The following is a 14,828-nucleotide window of genomic DNA, read 5'->3' as shown; positions in this document are numbered from 1 at the left end:
TTGGTTGCCTTCAAGGAGCTTAGAGTCTAATGAGGAAGCTGGAACATTATCTAGCAGAAACAATACATGATTAATGCTATGAAAAAGGAAAATACTATGGGACCATGTGGCAGGACTTTGTAAGCTGCTCTGGGAGAAGGTCAAGGAAAGCTTACAAGTTGGTTTTGGATTTATCTTTGAATTTAGGGAAGTCCTGAAGACAAGGAAACTACAAAAAGAGAGATTTTTGTAGTAATTCTAAAGATGTCCTGATGGCAAGACCACAGGGGGGTTGATCTCTAAAGCTTATCTTGCAGCGTTGATGGAGTCCCATGTTAGTGGTTTAAGTTTAAGGTTTTTGTGCCTCAGGAATGGCACTATGCAATATGACATACATTTAAATATTAATTATCCTGAGGTTGGGTTCAAGGGCAAGGTTATGCTATAGGAATGTATATCATGGGAAAATTACTTCTGTCGATAATAACTCCTTTTTGCTTAACATGTACTAACAAACAAGCCTTTGTGTTAGGCATTTTGCAGGGAATTAGCGATGACTATGGATTGAATATTTATTTTACAGATATGGACACTAAGCCTCAGAGAGGTTAAGGTCAAAGAGGTGGGGTTGCTACTTAAAGACAGATCTGTCTAATACCAGAGAGTACATTGTTCTTTTTAGTTTTTCTCTTTTGTCTTCCTTTCTTTTTTTATTCCCTCATTTTTCTTAATATTAGTCTTTTGTAACTGGTTTCTTTTAAGATCTCTTTGTTTTTGGTGTCCTGTAATCTCATGATGTAGTTGGATATGGATTTATTTTTGTTTTTCTCTGATAACATGATGTGTTTCTTAAATCTTATGAGTCTGTTTTTTTCAGTCTAGAAAAAAGTCTCAGTCATTATCTCTTCAAATGTTTGATCTCTCTTATTCTTCTATTTTCTCCTTCTAGAAATATTATTGGTCATATGTTAGGTCATCTTTCTCTGTCCTCCATGGCCCAATTTCTAGTACATGTTTTCTTTTTTTAATTTTAATTTAATTTAATTCAATTTTTGAGAGAAAGTGGGAGTGGGAGAGAGATGCAGAGAGAGAGAAAGGGAGAGAATCTTTAAGGAGGCTCCACGCTCAGCGTGGGGCCTGACACAGGGCTCAATCCTACAACCCTGGGATCATGACCTGAGCCAAAATCAAGAGTCAGACACTTAACCAACTAAGCCACCCAGGTGCCACTAGTACATGTTTTCCATCTCTTAATTTTTCTATCCTGCCCTCCAGGTAATTGCCTCAGATTTGTTTTCCAGTTCACTAATTCTCTCTCCAACAGTGTATAAACTGTTATTTATCCATCCCTGAAGTTTTGTTTTGTCTTTTTTAATTCAACAACTTTATTTTTATTCCCAAAAGTTCTTTTTGCTTCCTTTTTTTAAAGACTTTATTTTTAAGTAATCTCTACACCCAATGTGGGGCTCCAACCCACAACCCTGAGATCAAGAGCCACATGCTTCATCAACTGAGCCAGCCAGCTTCCCTCTTTTTGTTTCTTTCTTTTTTTTTTTTTTAAGAAATTGCTCCTTTTAGAGCAATGTTATGTTCATAGCAAAATTAAGCCAAATGTACCAAGGTTTCCCACATACTCCCTACACACACACATTCATACCATCCCCATTATCACCATTTCCAAACCATAATTTCCCAGCAGACATTTCCCACCAGAGTGTTAATTTGTTACAATTAATGGACCTATATTAACACGGTAAAACCTTGATTTGCGAGCACAATTCGTTCCGGAAACATGCTTGTAATCCAAAGCACTTGTATATCAAAGCAAATTTTCCCATAAGAAATAATGGAAACTCAGATGATTTGTTCTACAACCCAAAAATATTCATATAAAAATGATTACAATACTGTAATATAATACAAAATAATAAAGAAAATGCAAAATATAAAGGAAAATAAACAAATTAGCTGGCACTTACCCTTGAAAACCTTCAGGGCTGGTGTGAGGGAGACAAGAGAGGAGGGTTATTGTGTAGGATATATCACTAAGGGAATCACTGCCGTCTATTGGTTCAATGGAATCTTTTTCTTTTCCTGCACCTTTAACAGGAAACCTTTCCAATGACACTTGCTTTTGCCTCCTTTTGAGGATTTTTGTGGAAATGTGCCATTGCATTGCCATTAAACAGATTCATCGCTCACCCTGCTATCGTCTTGATTCTGGTGGTTGTTATCTACAAAATTTTGCACTGTTTCCTGCATTTTACACTATCTCCCCAATCTCATTTGAAGTGAGGGATTCCTCTGCATTTTTCTCCTCCTCCTCTGCAGAGGAGATGCAGATGTAAACGTCTTATAAAATCTTGCAATTTTGGCCACTTGCATACCTCATTTGTACTTCTTGATGACTTCCTTCTTAACTTCCACCATAAATATCTCTTTCTTACTGCCTTTCTTTTCAACACTTTTCTGCATGGGGACCATTGTACACACTCTCATGGATATCGGCTACAGGACAGTATTAATAAACTCTTGTCATATACTGTATGTAATGTAACTGGTAAGAAGGCTGCAGAGGAAAGGATCTGTATCTGCAGGCAACCTGACCTAGAATAAGCAAAGCATTCCTAAGCTTACGCTCATATGGAAATGCAAAGGGATGTCCAATGGGGCTTCGAAGTGACAAAAAATACACTCATGCCAGTTGTGGGCAACTTCCAACATTCTGAAAAATCACTGATTTCTGCCAAACACTCCAAGCTGAGACTGACCATCAGAGCATGGGAGACGATCACCTACAATCCCACAGTGAGAGGGGGAGACAGAGAGAGAGAGAGAGAGAGAGAGAGAGAAGAACCATTGGCTCAGTTGTGATCATGTGACATTCAGCATCACATGCTACTTGTATTGCAAGACATCACTCATTTCTCATGTTAAAATTTATTAGAAATTGTTTGCTCATCTTGTGGAACACTTGCAGAACAAGTTACTTGCAATCCAAGGTTTTACTGTATATCATTATCAAAGTACATGTTTACATGAAGTTTCACCCTTAGTGTTATACATCCTATGGATTTAAACACATGTACAGTGACACGTATCCACCATGATAGTAACATCCAAATATATAGCTTCACTGCCCTAAAAATCCTTTGTTCTGCCTTTTAACTCTTCCCTCTCCTCTGAAGCATGGCTACTGATCATTTTATTGTCTCCCCAGTTTTGCCTTTTCCGGAATGTCATATACTTGGATTCATACATGTGTAGCCTTTTCAGATTGAATTCTTCCAGTTAATAATATGCAGTTAGATCCCTCCTTGTCTTTTCATGGTTCTATAGCTCATCTCTTTTCAGTGCTGAATACCATTCCATTGTCTGGACTCACTACAGCTTATGTATCCCTTCACCCACTGAAGAACATCTTGGTTGCCTCCCAGTCTTTGGCAATCGTAAATAAAGCTGCTATAAACATCCACGCACAGGTTTTTGTGTGTACGCAAGCTTTTTTTCTCCTTTGGTAAATACCAAGGAGTGAAATTGCTATGTCAGGTGATAAGATCATATTTAACTTTTGTAAAAAACTGCCAAGCTGTCTTCCAAAGTAATATTCAGTTCTTTTTCAAAACTTCCCATTTTTTAGTATTTTCTTCGTTTCTCGTGTTTTCAAAATGCATTCAATCATTTAACGTATTCAATCACTTAAATTAGTCTAGTCTTTGGGGTTCTGGGGTGGTCTGATCCTGTTACTTGTATGTCTCTTGACTTTTGCACATATAGGGTTGCCACATAAAATTTAAATTGAAACTTAACTTTTAGATAAACAGCAAATAATTGTTTAGTGTAAGTATATTGCAAGCAATATTTGAGATACGCTTGTATAGAAAATTATTTTTTTTCCTAAAATTCAAAGTCACCTAGGTGTCTTGTTTTCTTTTGTCTTCCTAAATCTGGCAGCCTGACTCACAAAAGCTTCGTATTTTGTAATTTCAGAGTGTAAGCCCACACTCATCCAGGCTCTTATCTGTGACACTTGCACATATGTCCTTCCCGAGAAGTTCCATTCCCTTCTGTCAGGCAACCCAGGGTAAAAGGCATAACGGGCTCACTTTCATATCAATTATTTTGCCTGGAAGTTGAGGTCCCAGACGGGAATGTAAATTTAAATACTATACATGGATAACATCAGGAGGAGTCTTCCCGGAGACTTTTCTGTTCCCAGACCCGAGTTCAGGCTAAGACCAGCAATCTTCTCTCACATTTCCCTTTGCTGTAAGGATAGTTTTGTTGAGGGTCTTACCTTTATGTAGAGTGTTGGAAAGATCCAAATTCCCCACCCACCCCCAGCTGGAGCACATGAAACACACAAGAACACACACACACACACACACACACACACTCAAGGCAGGCCCAGTTTCAGTTCACACCTATCACTCTGATTTTGATTCTCTCTTTGTTTTGGACCCCTGGGGATTTTCCTTCCATTTTTATGAGCTCGGCTATGCATTTAAAAAGATGTTTGTTATATTTTATAAAACATTTATAGGTGTTTTACAGAGGGAAGGTTTTTAGGTCATGTAGTTTGCCTTTTTGCTGGAGACAAAGTCCATCTGAGCTCTTTCTAAACCCTGCTATCAAATCCTGCTTGTGATAAGCTGGCCCTTGCTTGAGGAGTAAATGCCCTGTTTGGTTATTCAGAGATTTCCCTACAGTGGAGACATTTACTTTAATAGGATTTGACCTGAAATAATCCATGAAACAAGTGACCCAGGAGTCAATAACAAATTCTGCTCCGTTTGCCACTGGCAAATTTGAGATATAGGCCAGGAAAATGATTAAAAGGGAAGAAAAAAGGAAAAGCTTGAGAACAAGAGGGCAGGGCAATGAGGAGGGATTGTTAAAAAGAACCACATGTAGTAGAATGGCCAAGGGGCAGCCTTTGCCTCTGGAACACCTGTCACCCTCAGATTGACCTTCAATTAGCGTTAGAGCAGGAAAAGCAATGCCACATTAAGGCAAAAGAGCACGGGCCTCTGCAGGTGACATTTAGGATTAAAGAAAGGTCAAGTAACTTCAGGGAAAATCACTTGCCGTCTGTAGTCAGCTTCCTGCCTCCGCCACAGCTCCCAGCTATGCAAGGTCCAGCCATCACCACTTGATCTTTGGCTGCTGGACACTGAAGACCCGAGACCCGACTCTGCCAACCTTGTGAAGAAAACAACAACGTGACCATCACACACGAATCTCAACCTTGCACTTCCAGGGGCAGCACGATCAGTTTTGTCATTTAGAGAGACCATCTCTAGAGATCTATTATTAGCAACATCGAAATGCTAATGAAGAAGAGGTTGAGCATCTTTGACTTCTCAAGGCGTCAAGCTAATAAAAGATGTCCTCCAAAATGTTGCCGAATGGCTCCATTTTCCTCCATGCATTTGCAGTTGGAGACCTATCCAAAGTCTCCCTTTAATATATATTCATGACCCAACTCCAAAGAAAGCGTGTATCCTTTCCGATGCTGTGATCCCGGGTGCATGACTCATACCGTACAAATTATTGTAATGCCTCTAGACTTAGCAACTCAGAAGTTGGTGCTCCATGTGAAATCCCTATTGGGTTATTTTCAAGCGATTACTCATGGCTCACATATGGGCAGTTACATTGGTTATTAGACTATTGAAATACTTCCAACTCGGTTGAGAAATGCCTACTGCCCTGAGTCCCCAGAGAGCCTCTCCCACTTTCCCAAACACCCCCGCCCTTCTCCTGAACAATGCCCTATACCCATGATCCAGCCACTAACAGGTTAACACCTAAAACAGCAGGAAGTCTCTTGGACCAGTGTCCCAAGACTAAGACTTGATTGCTCCTTATGCAATTTGAATACCATTGCCTGGGTATAAGGCAAATGAAACAGCAGGGTTGTCATCCTAAGCCCTATCTTTGGGGTGCCTGGGTGGCTCAGTCATTTGAGCGTCCGTCTCTTGATTTTGGCTCAAGTCATGATCCCAGCGTCTTGACACCAAGCCCCGAATTGGGCTGGAGCCCAATTCTCAGCATGGAGCCTGCTTGAGATTTTCTCTCCCTCTCCCATTGCCTCTCCCCCACTCCTGTACTCATGCTCAACCACTCTCTCTCTCTCTAAAATTAAATTAAATAGGGACACCTTGGTGGCCCAGTCATTTAAACTTCTGACTCTTGATTTCCGCTCAGGTCATGATCTCACGGTTCATGAGATCAAGCCCCAGTCAGGCTTTAAGCACAGAGCCTGCTTGGGATTCTCTCTCTCCCTCTCTCTGCCCCTCCCCTGCTTGTTCTCTCTTTCTCTCTCTCTCTCTCGCTCTCAAAAATGAAAAAAATAAGCATTTAAAAATAAATAAAAAATAAATAACCCCTACCTTTGGTTGCCCTGCCTCATTCGCCTTATTCATTTATTTGGCAAGCAGATACTGCGCATCTATTTATTCTCCAAATATTTCCTGGCTGCTTACTTTGGGTCAAGCCTTGTGTTAGGTGGCGGGGTGGGCAGGTCAGCAAACTAGAGACACAGTTTCTGGTCTTCTGGTGTGTCAAGCCTGGTAGAGGAGACAGACATTAAGCAAATCATTACTGTAATAAATGGGATGACAGGAAAATACATGGCCCTGTGAGAGTGTTAATAGGGGACAACCTCACATTGGAGGTTGAGGGATGTGGCATTTAAACAGAGACCAGAGCAATGAGTGGAAGTCAGCCAGCATAGAGGGGAAAAGAGGGAGTGGAGAGCATTTCAATCAGAAGAATTGCATGTTTGAGGCTCAGGGAGAAGGAACTTGCTCTCTAGAAATCAAAGAAGGTCAGTGTGATTGGAAAGTGTGGTCCCAGATGGAGAATTGTGATTTAAGGCTGCAAAGGTAAGCAGGCACCTGCCGAGTACCAGGCACAGAGGGCAGGGGATGACCCCTGCCCTTTAGGGAGACACTATACATAGCTTAGTAGCAGAGGGCTGGAATCTAGAGGAAGACTCTAGGTCCTAACCCTGGCTCTTCCATTTTTGACTCTGTGACCTTGGGCACTTACACTCTCTGACCTTCAGTCTCCTCCTCTGAAAATAGGGAAAATACGAAGATCTACCTTTTATGAGTTAACACATGCAAAGCACTTAGAAAAACACCTAACACACAGTAAAGAATCAGGAAACATTAGGAATTGACCATTAGGACACAGGCAAATTAAGTGGCTTCTTTTTTACCCATTTCCACCCACTGCATGTGTGGGAAAATATTCTGTGTGTAATGATCCCCTTGAAAAACACCTAACACCGTCTGTGTTACTGTCACATCAATAGTTCACGAGAAGCTTCCATGTTGACCCCCTTCCCATGACTCGCCCTTTGAAAAGCAGGCTTCATATGTCTTTGGGGGTTCACTAGTGATTTCTTAGCATATGCCTCAAAAAGAAAAAGCCACAAAAACCTGCTAATAAAGGGAGATCATCCAGACAGTGTCAAAGAAACAAGGCCATCATCTACAGAGCTGTTAAAAAAAAAAAAAAGAACAAACCAAAGAGGATAAAACCACCTTTCTGAAATCGATCACAACGAGGAATAGAAGGAAAAGGAATTCAGACTAGAAAAGGCACGCCAACGCCCAGAGGTCCTTCTGACAGGTTTTCAAAAGACTGTCCCGAGGCCTTAGTTGGTGCCCATAGAAATGTGCAGCATCTTGGAGGAAACATATAGCCTTAGGTTGTCATTCCAAGATTATAGATCCCTGGGGATTCTGTGGAGCTGTCATCAAAGCCATCATGGCATTAATCACCCTGGGCAGGAATGGGAGAAATTGGAGATGAAAAGGACTGATTAAGTTCTTGAGTCTTTCCCCAGAGAAGGCCACACGGAAATCGCTTGGTGAAGTGGTCTCATGATCTCCATGAACTTTGGGATTATTCAAACCAAAGGCAGACAGCTCTATCCCTTGGTTTTATTATGTTCTGCAGTCCGGTGGGCCTTAGGGCTTTTTCACTGATCTAGGCTGCCAACGCATTCTGTGAAAGACCACGATGTGAAGTTCAGCTGGCATGACCACCCCCTTTGCAGAGAGGGACCTCAAAACCTTTCCCACCAGGAGGACTTGAAGGTAGAATGAGCATTTGCATTGGTTGTGGCCAGCCTGCATCCGTTTCTTCAAGTGCACCTGGTTTACTTTGGGAAAATACCCGGTTGTGGACAGTTCGGTTGAGTCCTAAATGTAGATGCCCTCATGTAGTCAACAAGTGTGCATGAGATCTAAAAACTCAGTCAATTGAATTCTCCCTCCTAAGAGTTTGCTTCTTAAGCAAGGAAAAAAAAAAATAAAAGTTTAAAGCCTATTTATTCTGGTTGGTGATGCCAGAACTTTCTGCAGCTGCCTGGGACCTGTCTGTTCCAAGCCATCTACTTCAAACTCCCTTTCAAGCCTGTGAACGTGTGATTTGTTACCGTTAAACTTCTCTTTTTTCTTCTGTTTGCCAGGGGTTTTTTCCTGTTGCTTACAATTAAAGATCCCCGACTAAAGAGAATATTCCAAAAGTAGGATGGGGAGAAGTCGTGTCTGGAAAGATGGCCTCTGGCAACGGGTATTTCATCTGATGCATTGTCACAAGGACAGATAGTGATGAAGACTACAGAGTATCTGCCTCTCCCCATCAGCCTGATTGGGGAGCAGCCTTTGACCTGCCTGGCACCCCTCTTCTCACCTGGCCCCAGAGCTGTGCAAAGGCAGCCTTAGTGGCACCATGAGTTCCCTCGTACCCAGCAGCGTGTTGGTACACGTTTAATGACTGGGTTCGGGTAGGAAGGAGGGAGAGGGACTGAGCTGCAGTGTTTGCCAATTTTCATGGTGTGAAAGCTCCCATGGGGGGGGGCGATTTCAGGCTAGCAGGGTGCTCTCAGTGCATAGGCAGAGTCGGGAAGAGATACACAACAGCAGCGCTCCTATGTCGGTGTGAGCCAGCTGTGCCTCTCCCCTCTAGCGGCGGGGGTTGCCTAGGAAAGCTTCCGGGTAATCATAGCGACTGACTTGTGTTACACGTTTCCCATTGTTCCGTTCCAGGTAGCATGCTAAGCCCTTTGCAATTAATCATGGCCTTTGAGGCAGGTGAAATTCTTGTCTCTGTTCTAGGGATCAGGAAATTGACAATACAAGAGACCAAGAGGAGGGCCTGGGTGGCTCAGTCAGTTAAGCATCCCTCTTCGCTCCGGTCATGATCTCACGGTTCCCGAGTTGAGCCCCGCATGGGGCTCTGGGCTGGCAGCGTAGAGCCAGCTTCATTTCTGGTTCTGTCGCCTCTCTCTCTGCCCTCCCTCACGTGCTCTCTCTCTCTCTCTCTCTCTCTCAAAAATAAGTAAACTTAAAAAAAAAGAGAGAATAAGAAATTGTTTAAAAGCGTAAAGCTTAGACGTTGAGGTGCCACGATCTGATCCCTGATTATTGACTCCAGAGGCATCTCACTTAGCCACGACACTGATGACAGAATATCACGAAAGGTGTCTAGCTGCCTTCTGGTGTGGGAGGTGGCATCAGACATCCTGGCAGAAATGGCAGTGGCAACGTCCCCAGGTAAGCCCGACACAGATATTTTTCTTTTTGAGTCCAAACTTTATTTTTTATATACACATTCTGATTATTTATGCCCCATCGACCATCAAAAGGATGAAAGGTAGCTGGAAATGGTAATATCTAACATTTATTTGTATTTTTTAATTAAAAAAATTTTTTATAGCTCAAGGGGTTTTTTTTTTTTGAGTTTATTTTATTTATTTTGAGAGAGACAGAGACGGTGTGAGCAAGGGAGGGGCAGATAGAGAGAGGGAGAGAGAGGGAATCCCAAGCAAGCTCGGGGATGCCAGCACAGAGCCAGACACAGGGCTCAAACCCACCAAACCATGAGATCATGACCTGAGCCTAAATCGAGTCTGACCTTCAACTGACTGAGCCACCCAGGGGCCCCATAACTAACAATTATTGAATATGTATATGAACCATTTACTTGTCCTAAAAAGTACCTCATCTTACGACAATCCTTTAGAAATAGGAGTTATTCTACCCATTAGCTCATTAAGAGTTGATCTACCAAAGCCTATAGAGTTAATAAGTGGCCAGGGGGCCATTAAAAATAAATAAATAAATGGTCAAAGCAAAGTAGATTTTTTGTTTTAATTCTCTTTCTTTCATTGGTGTGGAAACAGGCACAGAGAGGTTAAGTAATTTGCCGCATGCAGCATAATTATGCAAAGCAGCCCAGTCTGTCTGCTGCCAGAGCCCATGGTGGTCACGCCGTCCCAGTGACTTCCCCTTCTAAGCAGACCAGAAGTAATTTTCCTAGAAAGCCCTGTCTGGGTAGCTTAGGAAGGTGACTCTACCAGGTGCCCATTGAAGGGCCAACTGCATTTCCGTGGCTCAGCGAGCTCCCTCCTAACCATTTGCTTAGGATCTACTGACCTCTGGCCATTTGCTCATGCGCTAAGTCAACGCTATTTCCCCTGAAAAGCTCCTCTCTCTGCTAAGCTCAGCAACAGGTTAAACGCAATGTAACAACAATACTGGGTTTGGTTTCTGGATCATGGTGACTTCTGATGTTCTCCTGCAGTTTCCCTGCGGGGACGGGGCTGGATTGGTGAGCTACATCACCAGAGTGCAGGATTCTCCTTGCGTGTGATGCTAGAGCTGGCTCTTTGGATACATACACGACCCAACCTGACTGCCTTGACAGGTGTGATATGGATGAGGTACTCCCGTTATTGGTGATAATGAGACTTTTTCAGTGTCTGTCAGTTACGGAACAATTGATGTCATCAAGAAACTGGCAGCTTCTCAGCTAACTCACTGCTTGGAGTCAGGGCTGCTGAAACCCTGTATGCTTTGAGGAAGTCACGGATGCTGGTTCCGGAAGGGTTAACACATCCCAATGTGCCTGGCTTAGCTCTTCCAGCAGAGAGAGGAGGGAGTGTTGTGGGGGTGGGGTATGTGTCACATTCAGACACATATCTATAGCAAATAGTCGAGAAACAGTTTTAAACCATATTGTTCCCAGTTGTGGTTTGCATACTAATATCCTTGGGATTACTTTCCCTGCTCTGGCAATCCATCACCTGTAACTGGGGAGGAAAGGCAGGCAACAGGGAAGCCTAGGTGAGTGTGTAGCATGCCCGTTTTTACGGAGCTACCCTGTAGGTCCTCGAAGGAATCTGAGCGCTGATGGGAACAACTGAGAATCACCCAGGGTACCTGTCAACACCTCTTCTTCTACTCCAAATAATATATACAAAAGACACCCAGTCTCAAAAATTAAACACGGACTTACCGTATGATCAAGCGATCCCACTTCTGGATATATACCGCAAAGAATCAAAAGCAGGGATTTGCACGCCTCTGTTTATAGCCACATTATTCATAATAGCAAAGGTGGAAACAACCCAAGTGCCTACTGATAGATGAATGGATAAGCCAAATGTGGTCTATGCATACAATGAAATATTATTTGGCCTTAAAGAGGGATGGAGTTCTGACTCGTGCTACAACATGGATGAAACTTGAAGACATTATGCTAAATGTAGGAAGCCAGACATAAAAAGACAAGCACTGTGTGATTCCACGTACATCAGGTACCTAGACTAGTCAATTTCAGAAAGTGGGGTGGTGGTCGTCAGGGGCTGGAAAGGGGGAAACGGGGAGTTCGTGTTTAATGGTCCAGAGTTTTAGGCAGGGAAGATGAAAAGGTTCTGGAGATGGATGGTGGTGATGGCCGCACAGCAGTGTGAACGTACTTAATGCCACTGAACTGTGAGTTCCAAAATGGTTAAAATGGTAACTTTTATGTTATGTGTATTTTACCGCGATTTAAAAAGAGAGACACGCAGTATAGTGCACGTAGCGTACTTCCAAAGCGTGAGCCAAATGAAAGCAAGCGTGGGCATTCATTGCTGTAATCGGTAAAGTGCCCTAAAACGTCAGCTAAATGTGTGCGCTTTTCTTACCCTACTTAATCTTCAGGGAGGTACCATCGGCTTCTTTTGACAGAGCAGGAAATCAACGTTCAGAGAGGTGCACTAAGATGCCCCAGTTCCACTGAAGTGATAGAGGGGAGATTTAAGCCTTGATCTGCCCATCCTCACATGTAGCATGAATTACATACTCTGAAATGCCCGGAAAAAACACCACTCTTTCAGGGTGTTCATATGTTAGACCATCAAAGGAAGCTGAATTCACCTGCTTCCTGAAATATAGGGCACCCAAACTCAGCAACACTTCAGAATTCATCAGTAGGAGTCAACTTATCATTCATAGAACTAAAATGTACAGATGCTCTGATCATAGCTAAGTGGAGAGAGACCTGGAGAATTTCCCTAATAAAGAGGCAACTATCTGTCATGTGTGGCTTTGGTTGGCTTGTAGAAATCATATCACAGGATGCAAAGCATTCCAGGTTATCAAGAGAGCCATACCTGAACTGCCCTGGTGATAACCACAAGCCACTGGTTATTTTTCTAAGCTCAATCGGAATAACTTACTTATTCCTGGCCAGGTCTCTCTCTTTGTTTGAAATGAGGTGTCATTTGCACTATGTTTTTCTTCTAAGTCTGAACATCCAGGGGGATGTGTGCCACCCCCAATGTTTATGTTAGGATGTACATTATAACCTCAGCCATGATCGTAACAGTGGTTGAGATCATGGGCTCCAAGATCTTAACTGTCAGGGCGTAAATCCCTGCTCTACCGCTTACATACAACCTGTAACCTTGACCTTGGGCAAGTTACTCCACTTCTCTGTGCCTCAGTTTCTTTCTCTGTGATATGGGGATAATAATAGCACATACTTCATGGGATTCTTGTGACATTTAAATTCCTTGAATACATCACTGCATCTCCGTTCCCAAATTCCAGTGATCTAGGAAAGGTCGAAGGTCATTTATCTTTAGAAGTGCACCCATTACTATCTCAGGAGAGGGTGAGGCAGGGAGTGGGAGATGAGGAGAGGTGGCTTTGAACCCAGTATAAGCATCACACATTCTCCTCTGGTACCAATTACTGTGATAAATTGAAGGTGACAAGTTATTTTATGACATAAATGCAAATCAGTATCCACTTCCCTGTTTTTTTCCAATGCCCTGGCACTTTAATGGTCCCCATAAGTTTGCTTCACTTGCAGTATCGGTATGTTCACAGTCAGCCAGAGAATTTATTTTTAGGTGGGGAGTGCAATGAACTGAGCCCACCGGCTGACTTAGAAAAATGATCGCATTCCCATCCACAAATTATTCACAAAGCTAGTTAGCGTTTGAGCCTTTGTTGGTGAAATAATACAATAAATAGAGATTTTTGTCAAAAGGGCTCATTTCCACCTGCCAGACTTGACTCTAAATATGAGGCACTCACACATTGGTGGGTGCCTGTGTGTTTATGCGTGTTTATTAGAAAAACAAAAACCTGCCTCTTAACGTAACATTCTCTGCAAGCGGCGAGGAGCTGAGAACTTCTACCCCTGAACCCAACGCCAGGGAGAGAAGAGGAGGGCTTCCAGTCTGTGGGGCCAGTACGGACGGCCCTGTGCCTGAAACTCCACGCACCCGCCCCGTGATTTCAACATGAAAGGAGACAAGCAGGGGAGAACCACTATTTGTTTGCTTTTCACCCTGGAAGCTGATTTCCTGTCCTGCCAGTTCCACCCGCCTGTCACCCCTTCTCTTTTGATGCTGATGGGGAAGTGGGGGCAGGAAACAAAAAGTAAAGAAAAAGAAAACAAAACCCCAGGGATACGCAGCCTTGTCACTATCAACAGGACTGCACCGCCCCGCCTCCTGCTCTCAAGCATGTTGGCATTAACAGACAGTGGAAGCTGTTAAATCCACGGCCTAATTAATTTAAAATACAACTTCAGAGAGACGGCCCCTAATTGTTCAAAGCGCTTTTATTAGGGCATAAAGATAATCACAGAATTAAGTCATTAAGAGTCATAATAAGGAAACTGGTGTACAAAATGAAACGCGATTTCCAATGTCACCCTGTTGCTGAAAAGCTTTGCATTCATTGGGTGACCTGGTAACCGCATATTTAGTGAGCACCTACTACCACTAGCCCGCTCTGGCCAGCAAGCCGCCAGAAGGTGGCACATTCTGAAACATAGGTAGCTTTCTTTTCAATTTTTCTGCTTCATCCCAAGAATTGCTGCTTGACTGCATAAGTGTGTGTGTGTGTGTGTGTGTGTGTGTGTGTAACAGTTTACGTTCTGAGATGCCATCAGCATGCAAGGGCAGGACAGGCTGAGGGAAACCGGCAGTGAGAAATATTTTTCCTGCATGCCACAGAGAAAGGAGTCTTTGTATCAACACCTTTCCTTAAGTGCATTGCGTTAGGCATTCCGTCTGACAAGTTGCCACTTGGAGACACAGTCTTAGCTCCCTCCCCCACCCTCCAACCCGAAACCTGACATTGCTTCACATCAAACGTTTAATTTCCCATTGTTGGAAATAAGATGGTATGTAAAGCACGCGTTGCCATGGCTGCACAACCCAAGGATGCATATGGAGGTTCCTGAAGCCAGGAGCTTTGCATCTGCCCGGGTGACAAGGTGCGGAGCAAGGCGAAGGAAGAACTGACCCTCCCCAAAGCCACTTCCAAAATGGGAAATTCTTCAGCTGCAGCTGTAGGCTGGTATATTCGCCAAGCCTCAAAACTTTGTCTCCCGCCTACAGAGGATGCGCCTGCTCCCTTCTTTCATCTGCCATCAACCAAGGCGTTTTCTTCTCCGTGCTTCTAGGGTTCGAGTCCCTGGCTGGAAGCTTGTCTGAAAAAGTTCCCGAGCGGTCCTGTCGTGATTCCTGAGGCACGACAGCA

Source organism: Acinonyx jubatus, chromosome D1 (assembly GCF_027475565.1).
Source record: "Acinonyx jubatus isolate Ajub_Pintada_27869175 chromosome D1, VMU_Ajub_asm_v1.0, whole genome shotgun sequence".
NCBI classification, from domain to species: Eukaryota; Metazoa; Chordata; class Mammalia; order Carnivora; family Felidae; genus Acinonyx; species Acinonyx jubatus.
Note: the sequence above shows the minus strand (reverse complement) of the source record.